We start from the raw sequence: 19,975 nt of genomic DNA on the forward strand, positions 1-19,975 counted from the left end.
TTAGCAAGTTGCTTTCTACATAGCAATGGTTGCAGTTCAGATCCACCCATCCACCCAGATTTAACACATGTAGTGAGAAGCAGCCAAGGACCCAGCATTTTATTAATCATCAACAGTCAGGACATAAGCTATATGGATGTTGAGGAAAGATCTTAGCACAGCAACCACTGACTGTGGTCAAAACACCAACATTTTTCTGCAGCCTGCAGACATACTTACAGTACAGCCCTGACAAAATTAATTGGATGAATGTAAAAGCAGTGAGTTACACAAAACAGAAAAAGTATTTAACTTCAGATTATAAAAATATTATATTAAGTACAACAATAATAGTGTTTAATATATATTATATATACTTTCCTACATATATTTGCATGTGTGTATATATACACATAAGAAAATGTGTGCATAAATAAATACATGCATGCATATTAGGAAGATACGGTTATCTACTCAAGTAGACATTACCAGGGAAGAAGGTTCAGAGTAGAGGTTACAGAAAACACAGTGCCTCCCTCTCATATCCAAGACAGAGATCTTTCTGAAGAGTAGCTATCCCTCCTTTTCTTCCACCACAGCCCTATGAGGTAAGAAAGTATTGTGCTGTCTTTGTAGACAATGAACAAATATATACAGGATAAAACTCATGCATATGTTTAGACATACAATTTCCCATTGATTTCAAAAGGTAATTAAGAGACAAAATACCTTTTGTCAACCATCTCCTAAAAGACTTCCAAGCGCTATAACAAAACAAGTCTGACAAAACATATTAAAAACTGAGTTTCAGGCTAGTACCTTGACCACAAGGCTATTCTTTTTCCTTCCGGTACTTCCAGAGCTTTGAGGAAGGATCTGTTGTGCAACCCATCAGGAAAAAGATTGAGTCAGAACTGTAGGCAATCAGCCTAGTGCTGCAGCAGAGAGGAAGGGACAGTACTGGTGGTGGCAAAGAAGAGGCATGGGGAGCTGGACTCACAAAGGGCATTCCAAAATGAAAATTCACAGGCATCCGAACATCACAGTGCTTAGCTAGAACAATAAGAGGACCTCAATGCCAGTATCACTCCCTTACAAGTGCACGTTAATTCCCTACAGTGCAACAACTTCCCAAAACATTCAAGGATACAGAGGCTTCCACCATGTCTCAGAGATAAGAGCACAACATACAAAATAGGTTTCTAAGGATCAATGACAATACGATGTTTAAGGAGTTGCATCTGGATTCTAGTCACTATCATGTGTAACTTTTAACTGCATGAACGCATAGCTCAGGGCACAGGAGGGAGAAAGGCAAGGGAACAAAGTCATTAGAAGGGTGTGCACATAAGTACCTTTATTCAGGACTTTGTGACTGCCTTTAGCCATGGCATGTCATGTCTCTTGACAAATTTCACTGTAAGAAAATTGCCAGGGCCAGAACACAGCAAATTTTATGCCTTCTGGGATCAGAAGTCTTAAGGGAAGGAAATGAGGTGACCGAGAGACTGCAGACCAAAGCTTATGTAAGACAAAGGAATCTTCTCTTCCAGAGCTGTTCTTCCATGCCCTTCATTAATGTATTGTAACAATGATTTGTACTGTTTGACGCACTCTGCCCAACTACATTTGTATGCAAAGTTCTACTGATGTGAAAAAATAAAATAAAATAAAAAGGGATCTAATTAGCAGAGCTGTCCTCCTTGCAATGATCCTTCACTAAGAACTCTGTGTTCCTCTTCTGGATCATTTGACTTCTGATTGATAAGGAAGTAGCTTGCTAACCTAGTCATACTCCTTGGCAAGCACAAGACTAAGCACAGTTTAATGCAACACATGTTAGCAGCAAACCAGTACAACCTCACTAAGAATGGCATATTAAATCTATTCCTAGCAGCTGGCTGTATCAGTTGAAAAGTAAAAGGCCCAGTGTCCTATAGCTCACAAGACATTTTTCATTTTTCATCAGTCTTAATAATCTAACCTTTTACTTGAGGCAGATTTTTTTGTTGCTGAGTGATTGTCCTTTTTAGTTTGTATTTAGTTTTACTTTCTAATACAGCAAGTAAATTCACTGCAGAATTTAAACTGAAGCCTGTGTATTAAGGTCTAGAAGAAAACATTACTCTTGGAGACACAACTGACCAAAAGCTTATGTGCCATATAGTAAATGGACCTTTGCAAGCATGGAGGAAGAGAGAAAGCATTAAGACATTAGCAGGATGCAGTAAGCTTTCAAAGGAAAAATTTTAATCCGCTCTAAGGCTTCCAGAGATATGGGCTGTGCCCTCTCTGCCTGAAACTAATCCCAAGCCTGCCTCACTTGTAGCACAAGACACAAAATGCCTTTTTCCCTGTACATTTCCCTTGCTTCTTCACCCACCATTTCAGAGTCCCATCTCTAATCGTTCAATATGCCTTGCCAATTGTCTTACGTTCACCAAAAGCCAGCTGGCCACCCTCAAGAGTTTGCCTTTACAACCTCCTTGACTTAAGCGACATGTATGTATAAGCATCTTCGCACACATTTGCTTTTTATGACAGTAATCATACATGAGAAAAGTCTATGCTATCCATCACCTCGCTGACTGCCTCACTTCCAGGAACAGTTTCGTATGGCTAACGGGGTACAGTTGCACTTTTCCAACTCAGTTAGTACAGCTTGGGTCACAAGTGCTTGCAGAAGATGGAAACAACTGTAATTCAGAAGTAAAAACAAACAAACAAAACCCAAACAAACCACAAAAAAAAAAAAAAAACACACCAACAAATAAAACCATACACACACAAACTAAAAACACATATTAAGAGACAGGCAACCTTTTAATATCAGGTAGGAAGCACCACAACCACATAAAGCTATCATTAAAGAGATCAGGTCCAGGAGATGGAAATAAAAACAGGAAAGAAAAGCAAATTGTTAAAGCAGTCAGCATTGCCACAGAAGGTTTACATCATGGCAACCCCTATGCACCCACAAAAGTCTACTGGCAAGGCAAGTGTGGTCATAATGAAAAACTTAAGACTTGTACTGTTTGCCTCAAACTTGAGGATGGATAGATTGAGATGTCAAGACAAAGCAAGGTCCATGCCCACCAACAAAGAAACCTCATCACTAGATGACTCTAGCACAATACAAAACTTGTTGAGGTTCCAGTAAGAACTCCCAGTCAGTTTAGGTTTTAGCAGAATGACAAGAATGTAGCCAAGACAACTGTAATAAAAATCTTTACAAGTTAGCAAGGTCATCTGGCTCTTCTCCATTGCCTGAAGATTTTCCAATTAGTTACTGTATCCTTCTCCAGGCAGTTCCCTTCCTTCCTTGGGGTTCAGAAAGCATTAGCATCTTTCATTCCAGGAAAATCAAGCTGCTGCTTTCATATCCCTCAGCCTCACTAGTCTGTCAAAATTTTCCATTTTTGTAATCAAGGCTTGAGCCACAAACCAATTTTTGTTTATCTTTTCATAATTTTTAAAATTAACCAAGTCACAGTTATTCAATTCCAGTTTGTTTCCTGTAACAAGATTCCCATTCAGTCTTCATTATTTTGTGAAAACTAAGACTAAAGCATCTCTTCTGATTGATAAAGAAATCATCAATCACATCAGCCCTGACTGTTAATGTGTACACACTCCCAAAGCTATGTCTGTGCAGTGCAAATCCTAGAAGGCCAAAAATCCTTAGTAACATTAGAGACACCTTTATCCACATTCAAATACGAACTAGAGGAACAGAGTCTTCAGCAGATGCATGGTTTTACCCAAGGGAATTTCTTCACCTTTTTGTTTCAAAATTATTTTGATTTAGATTTTTTCATTCACAATTCCCAGGTCCTACAGTCTCAGTGCCTCTCTCTCATAAGTTAAATGAAACGATCTAAGATTAATACCTTACCATCCATTCAGGCTTGCTTTGGGAACTACAACTAGTTTGCTCTTTATTTGAGGCCACAAACATCACTTTGACAGAAGAAATTAAAGAAACCAAGACCTCAGAAACAAAAACTTTCAAAGCCTCTTTATACACCAACATGCACACAACCTTACCATCAGATTTTTCTGATGTTTTCAGGTCAAGAGTTGTAGCTTGTAGCACGTCAGAAAAGCACTTTCTTTTCTTCCTATATTATTTTGCAAGCAAAGAGCAAAAAGAGAAATGTTCATTATAGCATATAAATGTTAGCATTACCTATCTGAATGTGCTAACTTCTAGAACTGTGAACCTAATGAAATTAATGGTTGCAGGCAAACATTCTGTCGAAGTACATATCGTTATCCAACATTTCATAGCCTTAGAATGTAAGTCATGACAGCAAGTATTATTTGGCAACAAGACATCAAATTCCACTTAAAACAACTATTTCCAAGGTGGTTTTGTGGATGTATAACTGTTGCTTTAAGCTTTTTAACAGAATCTGGGCTTCACATCTCTTTCCTTGTGGCAAAAGACTCCATCATTTTTAATCCTTTTGGAATATTTTCTGGAATATTAAGTGAAGCTGGAGAGAATCACAGAGCAATCAAAGGTACATAACATGGGAACTCAGTTCTCTTACTGTAGTGTTATTTTAAGCAACCTCACTACAATTCTTCTACATAAAAATCAATAATGTGGAGAACTCAGCAACACAGCCTGCAAGATTACACAATAGCACAAACCCTTGCATTTTTGTAGAACTGAATGGAAAAATAGCACTTCTTATAAAGTTCATACCCTCAAACAACTGACTGTCTGGGTATTCTATATGGATATTGTGAACTGGCAGACACTGTCCCTAAAAGATCGTCTTTTAAAGGAGATAAGTGCTGGTAGCATGGCTGTGGACATACTGCCTCAAGACAGAAGCCATGACTTGATTAGCCCTGTCCAACCATATTGCCCAGAGGGAACTGCCCCCACTGATGTGAGGTCTGACTTTGTTGACTCTCTATAAACCTTCCTTTTCTAGCATGTGGGGGTTTTTTAACCTTCTTGCATTATATTCTTCTCTTGCATGCTTTTCACCTACATTATCCTTTATTAAAATTGGCATCAAAAAACCTTGGCAGTATTACCAAAAGAATATTACCAATGATGTCATTAAGGAATACTTCTCTTATTTTAAAGTGCAGAGGCTTTTTTGCAAATTAATGATAGAATTTTTAATGTCTCAGTTCTTCAGCACCCAGCACTGGGATACTGGAATACTAATTTTCAGAGAAATTACTAAACTTCCAAGGAAACTCTCACGCACAATAGGATTGACCTTTCATTTCACTGCTAACCTTGACCTCAGTGAACACTGCGGCTTGTATAAACTGGCAGTACATAAATACAATGTCACTGAAGAGAATAAAAAACCTACTTAATCTCCAAAAAATTTTATGTTCTTTGAAAGAAATGAGTAGGTTACTGGAAGCACAGAACCACTAGTCTGTAATCTCATTTGAAGCATCCTCCATTGGGCCCAAGGTCTTTAAGAAATATTATTTAGAGATACCTATCAGCTGTTCAAGAACACAAATCTTTGCCTCATTTCCACCACAACCCTCACTGTCTCTCCCCCTCTGACATATATGCACATAAAAAAAATGATATCAACTTAATTTGTAGCCAAAAAAACACATGTAGCCCATTAAGAACTTCTCCTTAAATATGAAAAATAAACATCAGAGGAGAAAAAAAAACCATTTTTCATACACCAACTACCTCAACTTGAAGATAGAATTCACTTGATTCATTTACTTTCCAGTGGAGCTGCAGGCATGTAGCTTCCATGATGGTTAGCCTTGTATAAAAACATCAAGTCATAAATTTTGCTGACTGTCCGCTCCTTTACCTCTCCAAATAAATGGTGCTTATGCCTTTAGGGTGTAATGTAACTCTGCTCTTCAGTGTTGGATTCTCTGTTCTGCAGCACTTGGGAACAGTACAGCTCCCTGCAGCAAGCTTGGAGGAAATAAATAAAATGTGAACTTGCTAAGACTCCAATGAAAAGATAATAGAAAAGCTCTTCTGGATGAAAAAGGATACCATTTGTAAGCACTCAAACAGAGACTGAGCCTTAATGCTAGTCACAAAGGAAGAATTAAGAACAAAAAACTTGTTTGAAGTGACTCAAGGCAGCTGATAAAAAATACATTTTTATTAAAAAGCTGAATTATCATAACGCCTTCAAAGTTCTAACCTAAACTTTTTTTGAAGAAGACTATAGCCAGAGCATATTCTGTCAGAAAACCATCCATTAGCTCGAGAAAAGTAGACAGAAGAAAAAGTCACAGACTCTTGCAGTTGCTCCATTGGAGTGAGGGCAGAACAAATATTTCCAGGGCTGGAAAACAAACTGCAGCTGTCCGACACCAGGGGCAAACCAGGCAGCCCATCAATGGACCTACAACTATTCACATTCAGGAGAACCATTCGTTCATCCCGGCTGGGTTGTTCTTTAAAACCAGATATTCATTCCTATTTATTTTGACCTAGCAGCTGCCTAATTACAAGGCATTTCTATAATGCACCATCTTTCTCACAGAATACCCACTTTTTCTCTCTTTCAGTTTCCAGCACTTTTGAGGCATGATTCTTTCACACCAATACTAGCACACCAGCTTTGAATGACCTCTTCATCTCTTGTTTTCTCAGAGAATGTCAGCCTGCACAACTGCAAAGGCTTCCAGTCCTGCCAGGGTAGCAAAGGCTGCAGAGAGAAAGCTGTGTGTCACACCTCACAAGCCAAATTTACAAATCTAAACTTAGTTTATAATATCTGTTTATATCAGATATTTATCAGTAGTTTATATTTTCTAAAGTTAAGTAAATAACCCTGTTATAGCAGTATTGCACAATACCTTCACTTGCGAACTATGGCTCACCAGAATCTTATTCTTGTCTCCCCACTACAGTTATAGATGGATTGCATTTTACTACAAGAGATTTATGCCGAGTAATAATTTTTCCCTTTTATTTCCAAATCCTGCCATAAGATAGAGCTATACCTTTTGGAATAAAAAAGATAAATAGTTTTAATAGAACAAATTTTGAAAAGCTTTCATTGCTCACATCCACTCGCACACTGACTGACAACGTGGCAATCCTTGCTAGTTTTTTTGAGGAGAGCTCCTGTTTTCAACCCAGTGGAATCCCTTGCTCCATCTGTGTTAAAGACATCACACATGATTACATTCCTTTCTTATTTCAGCCTAAGGTTTGGGTTTTTCTCCAATGTTTTAATCTTCTTCATAGATTTCAAGCTTGTTCAAATCATACTGAACACAACATAAAAGCAGCAGAAGCTAATGCCCAGGCTATTACCTTCTTAACAAGCACTCACCTTGACATTTACATGTTTGAGAACAAAAGTAGCTCTTTTGGGCCACACCATAACACCACAAAACAAACTCAGCCAATATCCACCCCAAATGAAACATCTTTCAAAGATGCTCCTCCTCCTTTCACTTTTACCTGCATTCTTTCTTCTAATATGTATGACCGTACGCTCGGCAAAGCTGATCTGTCTAGTGTCAGCCCTCCTGAAGCAGACCAACAGTCTGATCTTTTTTTTTTTTCTTAATACTAGTAACTCCACTAGAAACACACATATTTAGTAAAGGCTTCCATGTACAGTCATTTTTCTAGCACCTCTCACAGACAACTTCTAACTTTAATGGATTTTTCATTTTTTTAGTGGTTGTTATTTCCATTTTGTATCTTTACAGCTTCCTGATCAGAATGTCATATATTGTCTAGCCAACTGCCCAACAGAAATCCAAGTACATTACATTGGCATTTGAAAACCTAAGTATATTACATCTGCATTTGACATATTTATCCAACTTTCATCTCATAAAAAACAGGTATCACATTAGTTTGACAAGATATATTTTCCATAGTCGCATATTCACTGCAAGCAACTATATTACCATCCTTTAGACTTTCATGGCTCAAAATTCATGTCAGCCACATCATTATTTTGGTCAAGGCAAATTCAAGGCTGACAGGCATGTAATGATTTGAGTCATCTTCTTAAACCTCTTAAAATATTGGTAGGGCACTATCCTTCAACCAGTCTTCTGAAACTTCCCCAGTAGTTTGCAAAAAAATATCAACAACCTGGAGAACGCTTTGGTCATCTCTAAAAACTCGGAAACGGAACTGTTGATATTTAAAATTCTGCCTCTAGAGGTTGAGAAAATGCTGGTACGGAGAAGGGAGCCTCATCACTGTATAGTACTTCTGCTTTTCCCCAAACGCAAAACAGGAATTATTACTAACCTAAAATTTGCCTTGCCAGGGTTTGATGTTCTGCCACTATACGTATTTATGTATTCGTATTGACAGTGCAGAGTCTCCTGTATTTGTCTTTGAGAGTAAACTCACCCACACTATCGCAGCTCTTTTCCTGTCCTCATTAGATGAAGCTGGTCGTGATATAGTGGCTCATGGCAGGCTGCAGTCAGTGCCTTGTATTATGTTTTGTTTCAGGGTAGTGGAGAGGATTTCCCATCCTCTCTTAAGGTTTCAACATCCTTTAAGGATACAAAGCCTCTTATGCCCAACTTGTTAATGACTGTGGAATGAGTAACGCAGGTTTTAATTTAACATGCCCCTTTGACTCCTGCAAGTCTACTTGATTCTTCCTAAATAAATTGTAACCCTACACGTTGACATTGTAATCACACAGCTTTTTCCATAAGGTTTCATACTGAAATATTTTGTTGTATCATGGCTTAACGGAGACTATTTTATTCTTTGGCACAAGCTACAAGGGAGTTGACTAACCTGAGCAAGGTGGGTAGGGCAGAGACAATGCCAGTGACTTCCTGCATTAAGTCATCTATCTAACTGCTACTCAGTAAGATTACAGCATTCCCACATGCACACAAGTCAGACTACCATCCTCCTACTGTTAAGTCACATTTTTCATTTAGTTCTCACAGAGTGTCTCTGTAACAGCGCATAGGAATCATCAAGACAAACAAGATGATTTTTCAAATAACATTTTACGAGCAGTGCTATGTACTCATTACAAAAATGAATCAATACTTTAAGATAACCGCAGAAGACAGGAACTCATTCTTCAAGTGATACATCTAGGAAGTCACTGTGAAACACACTGATCCAAAATACCTTTACAAGACCTGTGTTCCTTTCAGTTTAGAAAACACTGCTTAAATAATATGTGCTTTTAAAATTCCAGCTTCATCTGATACAATAGTCCATGTCACCAGATAGAAGACAAAATTATACTAACTCAAAAGAACAGAATTTTTACATCTTTTATTAAAGTAGCAGCATTTTTATAATGGAAGAAAAGCCCTACAAGCTATATTAAAGTCAGCAGCCCACCAGACTTCAGCCCTAATTACAAAACACACCCACCTCATGCATTCATAATTCAAAGCAGCATCCTTCTTTAGATGGAAGTCAAGAGGCAGCACTTCTCCCTATTTCAGAATCTTTCAAAAATCTAGTGAACTCCTTCGACCTAAAGTTACATATGCAGCCTAGCTTAGAACAATATTAACAATAAGGAAACCCACTCCTGCATATTCTCAAACTTGATAAAAATGAAGCATCAGTGCATGACAGCTAACACCCATCTCATCTGCCCTGAGCTCTCAAGCCATCAGCTTCAGCAGCACTTTACTCTCACAATGAAGGTCATCATGTAAGAGAGATTGAGAACTACTGTTCAAGAGTCCTGTGAAGGAGGTAAAGTGCGTGTACTCATGCCTATACACAATGCTTACATGTTTGCAAATCCCATGAGTGTTGGACTTTGCCAGTAGCCAAAGTTTGCCATTCTGACTTCAGAGCTCTCTGGCAAACAATAACTTTCCTGAACATAGGTCACTAACTTAAGATCATATTTTCTTCAACATCCATGGATGCACACAGGCTTTAAAAGTCACTCCTTTGCCCAGCCTCTCCAACATCTGCTTTAAATATAAACTACTCCTTAATGAAGGTGGCATCTGTATGGCATGGCTGCCCCACTGTTACCATTTCAAATAACAATGGAATGGAAGCATGTCACTTCCTATGACTCCAAATGCATTTAACCACTGCCCTCAGGGAGCAGAAAAAAGAACAACATCTGATTTTTCAACTATTTTAATATATTGGAAAATCATCTTCTGTGGCAGATTTAACCTCAACAAACATCTGAAGTGTTGCAAAGTACACAGTGTCACTTCACCCCCAGCTACCTGGCAAAATGAAAAAAAACCTAGAATGGCAGTTTTAAGCAACTTGCCTTTTCAATCTAGTGCTGAAATACTGTGGTGCTTATCATAGTATCATAGTACAGTTAGGGTTGGAAGGGACCTTAAAGATCATCTAGTTCCATCCCCCATGCCACGGGCAGGGGCATCCCCCTAGATCAGGCTGCCCAAGGCCCCATCCAACCTGGCCTTGAACACCTTCTGGGATGGGGCATCCACAACCTCCCTTGGCAACCTGTGCCAGTGTTTCACCACTCTCATGGTGAAGAAATTTTTCCTAATGTCCAGTCTAAATCTGCCTCTCTCCAGATTATACCAATTCCCCATGGTCCTATTCCCACAAGCTATTCCAAACAGTCCCTCTCCAGCTTACTTACTGGATAAGGTAGAGCTTGGCTAGTCGTGATGCCATTAGAACATGAAAACTATTTGGATTAAATACTCTTACTTTGAATATTATTCAAGAAAATAGTTTTTACCTGTGAGTAAATTCCTGTTATATTTTAATGCACTCATTTCATTTTGAATCATCACACCCTTGTGATCTCTGCATACAGCATGAAACCATCTTTATACAGAAAGCTTGAGGGTTTTTTTGCAAGAGCTCGCATCTCTTTCCAGTTTCTCAAAAGACTATTTTGCAGGATTACCGTTGGAGATGGAAGTAACCCATTCCCAAGCTCAGCAGATCAAACCATCTTATAACTCAACTGCTAGTAATCATTCATCATTCCTGCAGGAAAATTCTGGCCATTCATTCATTTTTGAATTCTTCACATCACTTGTGTGAGGCGATGCAAAGCACCTGCAAATACCGCAAAGACAAAATAATCTTTACCACACCCATTCACGTATATTCTTCTATTCCTGGACTATTTTTCCTTTTTCCATTCATTCTCTCTTTTCACGTCTGCAGTCTCCTGCTTTTCTTTCGTGTGCACCTATAGGCATTCTGAGATAAAGGGCATATTCCATTCCTTGGCAAGTACTGCAGCCCACAAATAGAACCACTAATAAGCTAAGCTTCTGGGGAAAAAAAGATCTAATAAATGAGCAAATGGAGTGTGTGTATGTTTGAGATCACTTGTAAATGAAAATAAGGCAGTAAAACATTCTGCAGATTTTCCTGGTTGACTTTACTCTGTAGTTTACAAGGGTAAAAAGATGTCCTAACACTGAGAGGGAGCAAAGACTGAAAGTAAAGGGGAGTGCAAAGTACCTATTTTCCCCTCCTACCTTTAAAAATTATGAAGTTTTAAAAACTCAACATATTTTTTTCGTCATTTTTTCCTCCACAATCGCCTGTAATTCCTCATTAGAGAGGAACAAATCTTGAATGCAGGAGAAACCAGATTACAACTGCTAATTCACCCATACAGAGGAACATATTTAGCATATCTTTGAATCCATCATTATTAGGGACATATGATTAGGCCCATACTTAGAAGCTAAGTTTCTATTTTGGACCTTCCTGAGTACAGAAGGCATTGCTAATTTTAAAACAAAAATAAATACAAACAAGTTCAGAACTATGTTACACCTTTAGAAAGAATAAATTCAGTATATGACTGTGATCTACAGAGAGCACAAATCATGCTTCTTAAAATATTTTTTAAAGGAATGATTTTCCACGTACTTTTCTACACAAGCTCCCTTTTAGTCAAGAGGGAGCCAAGAAACATCAAAGGCTAAATTGTTCATGAGAATGCCTGAAGAAAAAGGTTCTTTCAGGTCAGCATGAAGGGTAATAACATTCACCTCAGTCTCAGCAATTAAGGAAATTGTTTCCATCTCTATAGGAATCGGTCTCTTGGAAACTGAAGGAACAATGTATTCAACACAAACATGAATGAAATGTTGACCAGACTGAAAAAAAAAAAAAGCTAAAAATACACTTGGACGACAAAAGACTCTTTTGGAGGGGAAGAAAATGAGTAGCTAGGCAATGCATTAAAATTATTTCCCTGGCTTCCATTCAGATGCTGTCCAAGCACAGCTTCATTGTTTGGCATGTCGCTTGCATCTCCTCACGTCACTTTCATTTGCTCACTCAGATAATCTACAGATAAAAATACACAGAGCCCCATTCTAGGACTCAGCAATATTAACCCAGTAGCCAGCAGCAAAAACTGGGGCCTTCTTGATTCATAAAGAATTTTTATAGACTCTGTGAACTACAGAGCGTAGGGAGGGTGAAAGCTCACATCAAACTGAGGCATACGACGCTTTCAGGTTCACTTACAAAGCAGGATGTGTTCATCATCTGTGGTGAGAGGGGCTTACCAGCCTACTGCAGCTACACATTCCAGAGGAAGAAGATGCAAAGAAAGAGAGGGAATGTTGAATCTGAAATGCGTTTCATTAGTTTTAACACATTTTAGATTGATTACAGAAAATTATTTCCCACTTCACTTCCACATCAATGACATTTTTTGCTTCTCAGGCCTCTTTAATGTGCAATGTTGATCCCCCCCTTGGTCAACTGGCACTAAAACACAGCCAGCACAGAATAGCATTGCACGTACTGCAAGCTGCTTTGCACAATATTTATGAGGAAAGAAAAAATAACCTTACATAGGTAAAACTGCAGAAAGGTATTCTGGTTGATGGACACTGTCCCCAACAGCCTCTCAAAGTAGCAGAAACAGCACCATCAAGTAAATTATGATTGTTGTTGTTGTTATTAGTGGTGGTGGTGGTTTAGGAGAACGCTGACATTTTATGGTTACAAATCAGGAATAACCAGCTCACTGTCCAAAGACACGGACAAAGGGCTTGTGGTGATGAACCATCTTTTCAGCCCACCTTTCTGGCAACCCTTGTGTGCTCCTTTCCAAGCAGTCCTCCACTTTGCATCACACATCTTTTCCAGTCACCTTATGCTGCTCATCATTGCCACCTCATTGTCACAGAAAAAAGGCTCCTCTCCCTCTGCAGAGCAAGAAACAAGACATACCCTGCACTGCTGTTATGTCGTTGCCTGCCTCTGCAAACCACCCTGGATTACCACTACTGAGCAACAGAGAGACTGAGCTGCAGAGCAAGACATCATCTTCCCTTCCATTTTCAGCATGGTTCTGCTTTATTAAGCAATATGCCTAAACTAGTAGTAATTGCAAGCAAAATAGGAGGGATGAGTTTGATAAGAGAAGCTTTATGGGCCTTTGCTGCCTTCAAACCTACCAAAAATGGGGAAAGGAAGGCACTTCTCAAGGCAATGCTTTTCCACACTGCAGCATCTAGGAGCCAGACTCAGCTAAACACACACAGCACACACACAATAGACACAGTTGCCCTGGCAACAGCATCGCAGAGAAATTCTTCAGTAAAGCTTCTCGCTTTCTACCAAGGTTACTTTCAGATTACTGCTTAGCAAAGAAATCTGTATGGATCAGACCACATCTTGCACCTGTGTTGAACACGCCTGCATCAAGTGATATGAAGGCCACACCACAGAAAAGAATAAAGCACTCCAAAAGTCTACAAGGGAACAGGGCTCTTAAAGCACCCAGCACCATCTGACAGCAGCAGCTTGCAAGTTAATGCATTGTCACTCACAACAGAATAAAACTGTGATCTGTTGTAATCAAATGCTCCCTAATCTTTGGTTTGTTTTCTTTACAATTGCTAACTTTAAAGATTTACACCATGGGTTTGCCACAATTTTTCTCTGCAACAAGAGGCTAAAGTTGCTAACACTGATCACCACCTCAAAATATATCCAAGTAGAAACTAAAAAATAAAACCAGAAAATATCTAAGCTGCTTATTTTTAGACATATTTTTATCCTTTCACTAATGCCATTAAAAGGCAATGAAAGTACCTGATACAGTATGTGTCTTGAAATAAATTTGATCACAAAAAAATCACTTGAATAATTTGTAAGCTTAAATTAAATCAGTGAGTTGGTTTACCTTGTTTCATTTGGTTCCCTAGTTTTATCAGATAAAAAAAAGCACACTAATTTCCCTCACACCCTGAGATGCAAGAAATTCTTTCTCACATATATATTTAAGCTGTGATCAATTGCCACTCCCGAACAAAAAATAAAGAATATGGATTTGTTCAAAACATAAAACAAACACTATTCAGGAAAATACTTCCTCATCAGCTCTTTCTACTTAAAGGAGGAAGAAGTTTTAAACTTTGGCCTTTTCAAGTTTTTGGCACACAATTTCTTTCAACTGGAGAGCTGCAAAAGAAACCCCTTGCATAATCAAATGGCAAGATAGAACTGTCTCACAGCTTCCTCACAGGATACAAATATCCAAAACCAGAAGTTGGCAAAGAATCAAAACTAATCAAATTAAACAGGACCGTTTCTAAATTTATGTCTTGCCATCTAAAAAGACAAAGACGTACTTCAAGAACATACTGTTACGACAAACAATAGATAATTTCAGTATCAATTGTGTATATATAGTTCCCACCAAACGGCTGTCACACCATACCAGATAGCTTCTTTAGAAAAGAACGTTTCAGGCTCCACTAGAAGACAGGCAGTTCAGAAACTGTCTGCTACTGACAATTATACATCCAAATCTTGACAGTTTGGGGAAAAGAATCATGCTAGCTCTGATGAGTTGTAGAAAACCTGCAGGTTTCTTGGCCCTGTGTTAATAAAGGATATTGCAAAATAGGTATTAACTTCACCTTTGGAAGGACAGGCAAGCATAAGACAAAAGGAGCTACTGGGACAATGTCAAGAGGACCAAGTTGTATCCTCCACCATATAAAGTCATGACTGGGTATCCTAAGGGAGATGCCATCACTTAAAAAAACTACTCCAGTTGCAGGAATAATTTGACTAAAGGTCTCCAACATAAATTAAGAAAATATGACTATGTAATCACACTTGTCCCTGTGCTCTTAAAAACTTTACAAGTGCAGCAGCATAAGATAGTACCAAATATCTGAAACAACACTTGAAAACGACACACAAAACAACCGCTTTAAAAAGCCTCTCTTCATCTAGCTTGAGGGAGATTTCTAGGGAATTCAGGAAAGAATTACTATTTTCATTTAAGAGATGTAGCTTTTTCCTTTTCCTGCGGTCCTTCAAAGAGGGTTCTGCAAGGGATTCCCAGCCCTCACAGTTGTGTAACAAGACTAACTATTCAAGACTGTCCTGGGGTAAATCAGACAAGTGTCTACATACTGTAAAGATAACTTCTCATTTCAAATCAGCTTTCTTGGGATGCTCTGAATCAAAGGAGTAGAACTTCATGCAAAAGGGAAGGATGATCCAACAACCTTGCAAGCCAGTAGACAGGGAGGAAGCGCAGAACAAAGCTCCTTTGATCCAAGAGGAAACGGTTAGAGACCTGCTAGGTAAATTAGATATTCATAAGTCTAAGAGGCCAGATTCACGGTATTAAGAGAGCTGGTGGAAGTGCTTGCCAAACCCCCTTCCATCATCTACCAACAGTCTTGGCTGACTGGGGGAGTTCCATTGGACTGAAGGCTGGCAGCTGTTACACTCATTTACAAGAAGGGCCAGAGAGAGGATCCAGGAAACTATAGACTTGTCAGTCTGACCTCAGTGCCAGGCATGGTTGGAGTCGATCATCTCTAAGGTCTTTTCCGATGTAATGATTCTATGATTCTATGAAGAGAGAATGCCTGGAACTGCAATTCAAAGAACCCAGCTCTAGTCCCATAACCAGGCAGAGCCCAGTGCTAGGTCGGGCAATCCAACTGAGCTGGTGCCTCCACTCTGCCGCCGTGGAATGCCAGTAACACTGCTCCTTAACATTTCCATCTGAGGCACTTAGGCAGCATCACTGCTATCACCGAAGGAAAACCTATATGGATCATGAGCACTTAATTCCTAAATTTGCATTCAGAAGGACCTAATATATAGTTCAATAAGTACCTTTTTTGCCCCCTTTCTTTCTTAGAGAACCAAAAGGTTTTTATGTTTTTTTAAGCATTTGTGGGGTAGAAAAAGATATCATCTGTTACTATCAACACCTCTTCAGAAGAAACTCAATCTGAAAGGAGGACTGTTTTGATTTCCAATCAGAAGAACAGGAATAGCCTTACCTTATTTCAAATACTGTATACTATTAACAGTAAACGCAAAATTATTAATGCAGAGGTTTGGATATTAATTTATCTACTGCATTTAAATCTGGGTATATTAAAAATTCTTCCTTCTAAGAGAAAAGAAGAAATAGCTTGACTCTCCTTCTCCTCAGTGAACTTCTGATGGAGGTTTAGGACTGTCTGGAAGTCTTTTGCCTCTAGCCTAAATAAGACACTGTTCCTCATCACTCAAACACACATCTTAAAAGCAAAACACAAGGAAGAGATATGTTAACTTAAAACAGAAGTCTGCCACTCCTACTCACATATTTATAGCACCAGGTTTGAACATAAGGGAGAATTTAAAATAACAATACGGATATGAAGGACTCTGAAGTCAAGTGATCAGAAGCGGGAGCGTACTAGGCACAATGAAAAATGTAGTCTAACTATGCCACTATCTGAGAAAGTCATCCATGTGTTAATGAAGTCTCCAAATGAAGTGACAATCAAGTATTGCCGATACAGCTTAATATAGCAGTTTTGACGAGCAAGAGTTCACATTCAAAACCGGAGGAGAAAAGGTTGTACATTAATTATGGGAGAAATTCCAAGTCCATAGGGGCTGAAATTAAGAATTACATTAGAAAAATTTGTGATTGGCCACAGCTTCTCAAACAGACTATTTTAGTTGCAAGGGCAGAAGCAGCAAGTACAGAACATCTGAAGCACTGGGAACACCATCATCTCCATTAGTAACAAAAGTTAAATTATTGTAAGATGTTCTTGGCCAGCACAGTGTTACGCTAAGTGATCTTAAGACAAGTTTTTGCTGTGAACAAGGATTCGCATCGCAGAATTCAAAATGATGCAAAGTTTCTTCAGGAAATTCTCATTTTTAATATGGATTTTTCAAGGTTTTGATCAGTGGTCTTTAAGACACCGATATTGTATTTTTAGTCTGAAAGACAACAGTTAGTAAGCCAATATGGTTTTGAGTTGGGGTTGATTGCTTTTTTGTTTAAAAAAAAAAAGATAAATAAATTTTGTGAAATGCCATTTTCTACTACAACAAGAAAAACAAGGGAGGAATTTACATAATCCTGCACACAAGTACAATCTTAAGCTAAAACCAAATTGTTAACTCAGGAATTCAGCAGAGGAATTTTCCAAAACAAACATTAAAAATATTACTTTTTTTTTTTTCTTTTAAAGAGGAGATTAACCTGAAAATTTAATTTCAGAGGGAAGTTCTTGAAGACCTACTTGTGGCACTCTAATGTATGAAAGAATATTGAAAGCACTTCTCTCAGCAATCAGCAGAGTGTATCCACATACTCATTCCCATCAATCTGTGCCACCCCAGACAGCACAGTTCACAGAAACTCAGGTTTTCAAAAGGGCTGGCCGCTGGGACTCAGCAGATCTAGATGCAGTTACTGGCCAAGCCATGCAGTCTCAAGCTTCAGCTCAGGAAGTACAACCTTGCTGCAGGATGCTAAAAGGAAAGCCAGAGACTAGGTCCATCTCTCTCCTTATGGGCAACACTCATCAGTTGTCAGAACTAAACAGGATGAACACTGTTCACCTCCACGGTGAGCCCAGAGAGTTTAATTAAAAAAAAAAAAAGCCACCAATAAAATCACATCTTCTCAAAAGATGCAGACTTCTGAAGAACTCCTCTACAGGTCTGTCTGCAATCCTGTCAAAGGATCTAGCACTTCCAGAGGGAGATTTTTTTTTTTTAAATGAGATCTGATTAAAATTTAACACAGTTAAATAACATATCTAGGAGTTCAAATAGCCTACTTTTAAAAATGACGGTAAGTGGAAATTGCAAGACAAGCAGCATCTTTAAAAATCATCTTCTTTAGGTATCTAAAGCAGTGCAATGGAGTATGATTTATGCCAGAGTTTTAAAAATTTGGGCTACTCTACTCCTTGCTCATTCCGAATCCAGACTGTCATAACGCACTGCACAAATGTCATGGGGTTTGGGTGCCTTTCACTCTAATACTGCTATTTTAAACCAACATTTCTGTTCAAGAGAGTTTGATCCAGCCACTAACCGCTCTGGAGAAACTGAGTGACACAACTGCAGGCCTCAGGAACAAGATAGGACAAGCAGCCAAAGTCCTGAAATTGGGCAAAGAACCACACGCAGTCTCACTCTCTCCTTCTGTTACCACATTAGCTCCAGATCCACAATTGCAAGCAAAACAAAACAGGAACCAAGAGGAAAAGCCTTGAGGACTTAGCAACACCTTTACTTGGTGTTTAAATATAAATAGCACATAAGGCACTATGTGAATTTGTCCACAGCCTGTGGTACACATTGCAAATTGTCTTCTAGAGGTGAAGTCATTTCCCTTTGGAGTGAAAGCCAGGGAATGCTGTCATTGCTACAGTTAGCACGTGCTTGCTTACCCCTCTGTGTTTATGCTCACTGTTTCAAGCTGGAATAGCTTACAGCACCGTATAAATGCAGAATTGGATAGGTTAGAAAAATCTCTTTAATGCAATATGTGAAAGGCAGGGCAGAATGTGAACTATAAGATGTTTAATCTTTTCCCAGAGCAGCTAATTCTGAAAAGCAGCAGTGACACAGAGCACTGCCCACTTCAGTAATCTGCACTGGGAAATTCACAGGATTTATCTGCAATGACCATGGTTGGGAAAGTTCTTTTTTTATTTTTGTTACTCTGCTGAATTATCACAGTAGAACTGCCCTCAGATTTAAACATAAAACTAACAATGCTAGAGTCCATGATTTTTTATATATTCAGTTCCCTAAACTGTCTATCCCACTACAGTAACCGAAGTTATCTCAGTCTGAGACATTTCATCTCCTGCCTTTGAAATGCTATTATTATTCGTGTCTTACACAGACTGGAAATTATGGCATTGAGGAGGACTCTTTTTAAGTACCCAAACTGCTTGCAAACTGAAGCCTTGTTTCCAAACACGTTTTTCAACAGCATTCCATGTGCATCTCAAAATAAAACTGAGTCCTCTGTGGTCTGAGAGCTCCACACAACTGATTTGCCTACAATCACAATGAGAAAGTTACTCGTAGAATAGCCATTTGCCTTGTCTTCATGTTCTACCAATGTGGATGTAGCATTTAAAATTCAAGCCAAGATTAATGAAAGTAGATTGGAGATATTATGATCATGCCCTCTGCATTGCTCTGCTTTTCTTAGCGCAGAATGGTGCAAGTGTCCCATCTTCCTCTTTCATCATGCTGTAGAGATCCAAAGCTTAAGACAGACAGGGTAGCAAGTCATAAGCTACTTTCTTTCTCCTCCTTTTTTTTTTGTTTTAACCTAATCAATGGCAACCCTTCTGCTTAAGTCAACAAGTGTTTGGATAAAACCCTTCAGCAATGTGGTGGAAGCTTCAGGAGAAGCTGAGAACTTAAGAACCTTTCAGGCTTTGGCACCTAAAGTCTGAACCCAATCCTCTTCCTTTTTTTGTACTGATAATCGATTCATACTCCAAAAGACACCTGATAAACATTCCCTTTTAGGATGGACCTTTGCAAGTGAAAATCAGACAAATACCTTTCTGGCTTTCTTTCCTACTCTTAGGTCTTAAATCTCAAGATTAACGACCAATTAAACCTCCCTGCTTTACATCTCCTCTTATTGCCAGGACATAGATAAGCATGCAGTACACCAAAAGTCTTAAAAATTTGACTATTTTGAGCCATAGTAATTAAGCACCACAGAGACAAAGGCAGACAGCAGAGGAAACAAAACAACTT

General features: G+C 38.7%; 1 protein-coding gene across 5 annotated transcripts in view; it reads right to left on the reverse strand.

Moving 5' to 3' along the window:
* The window catches only part of SERGEF (secretion regulating guanine nucleotide exchange factor), a 155,575-nt gene that overhangs the window by 69,714 nt on the left and 65,886 nt on the right, over positions 1–19,975 (reverse strand). Inside the window, exon 10 of one of the 5 annotated variants that reach the window (XR_008450226.1) lies at positions 4,027–4,100. The exons of the other annotated variants lie outside the window; for them this stretch is intronic. The gene's annotated coding sequence lies outside the window, so the exon portion shown is untranslated. The remainder of the gene's footprint in view (positions 1–4,026; positions 4,101–19,975) is intronic. 5 annotated transcript variants of the gene reach the window in all.

Source organism: Cuculus canorus, chromosome 5, assembly GCF_017976375.1.
Source record: "Cuculus canorus isolate bCucCan1 chromosome 5, bCucCan1.pri, whole genome shotgun sequence".
In the NCBI taxonomy this organism is placed as follows: Eukaryota; Metazoa; Chordata; class Aves; order Cuculiformes; family Cuculidae; genus Cuculus; species Cuculus canorus.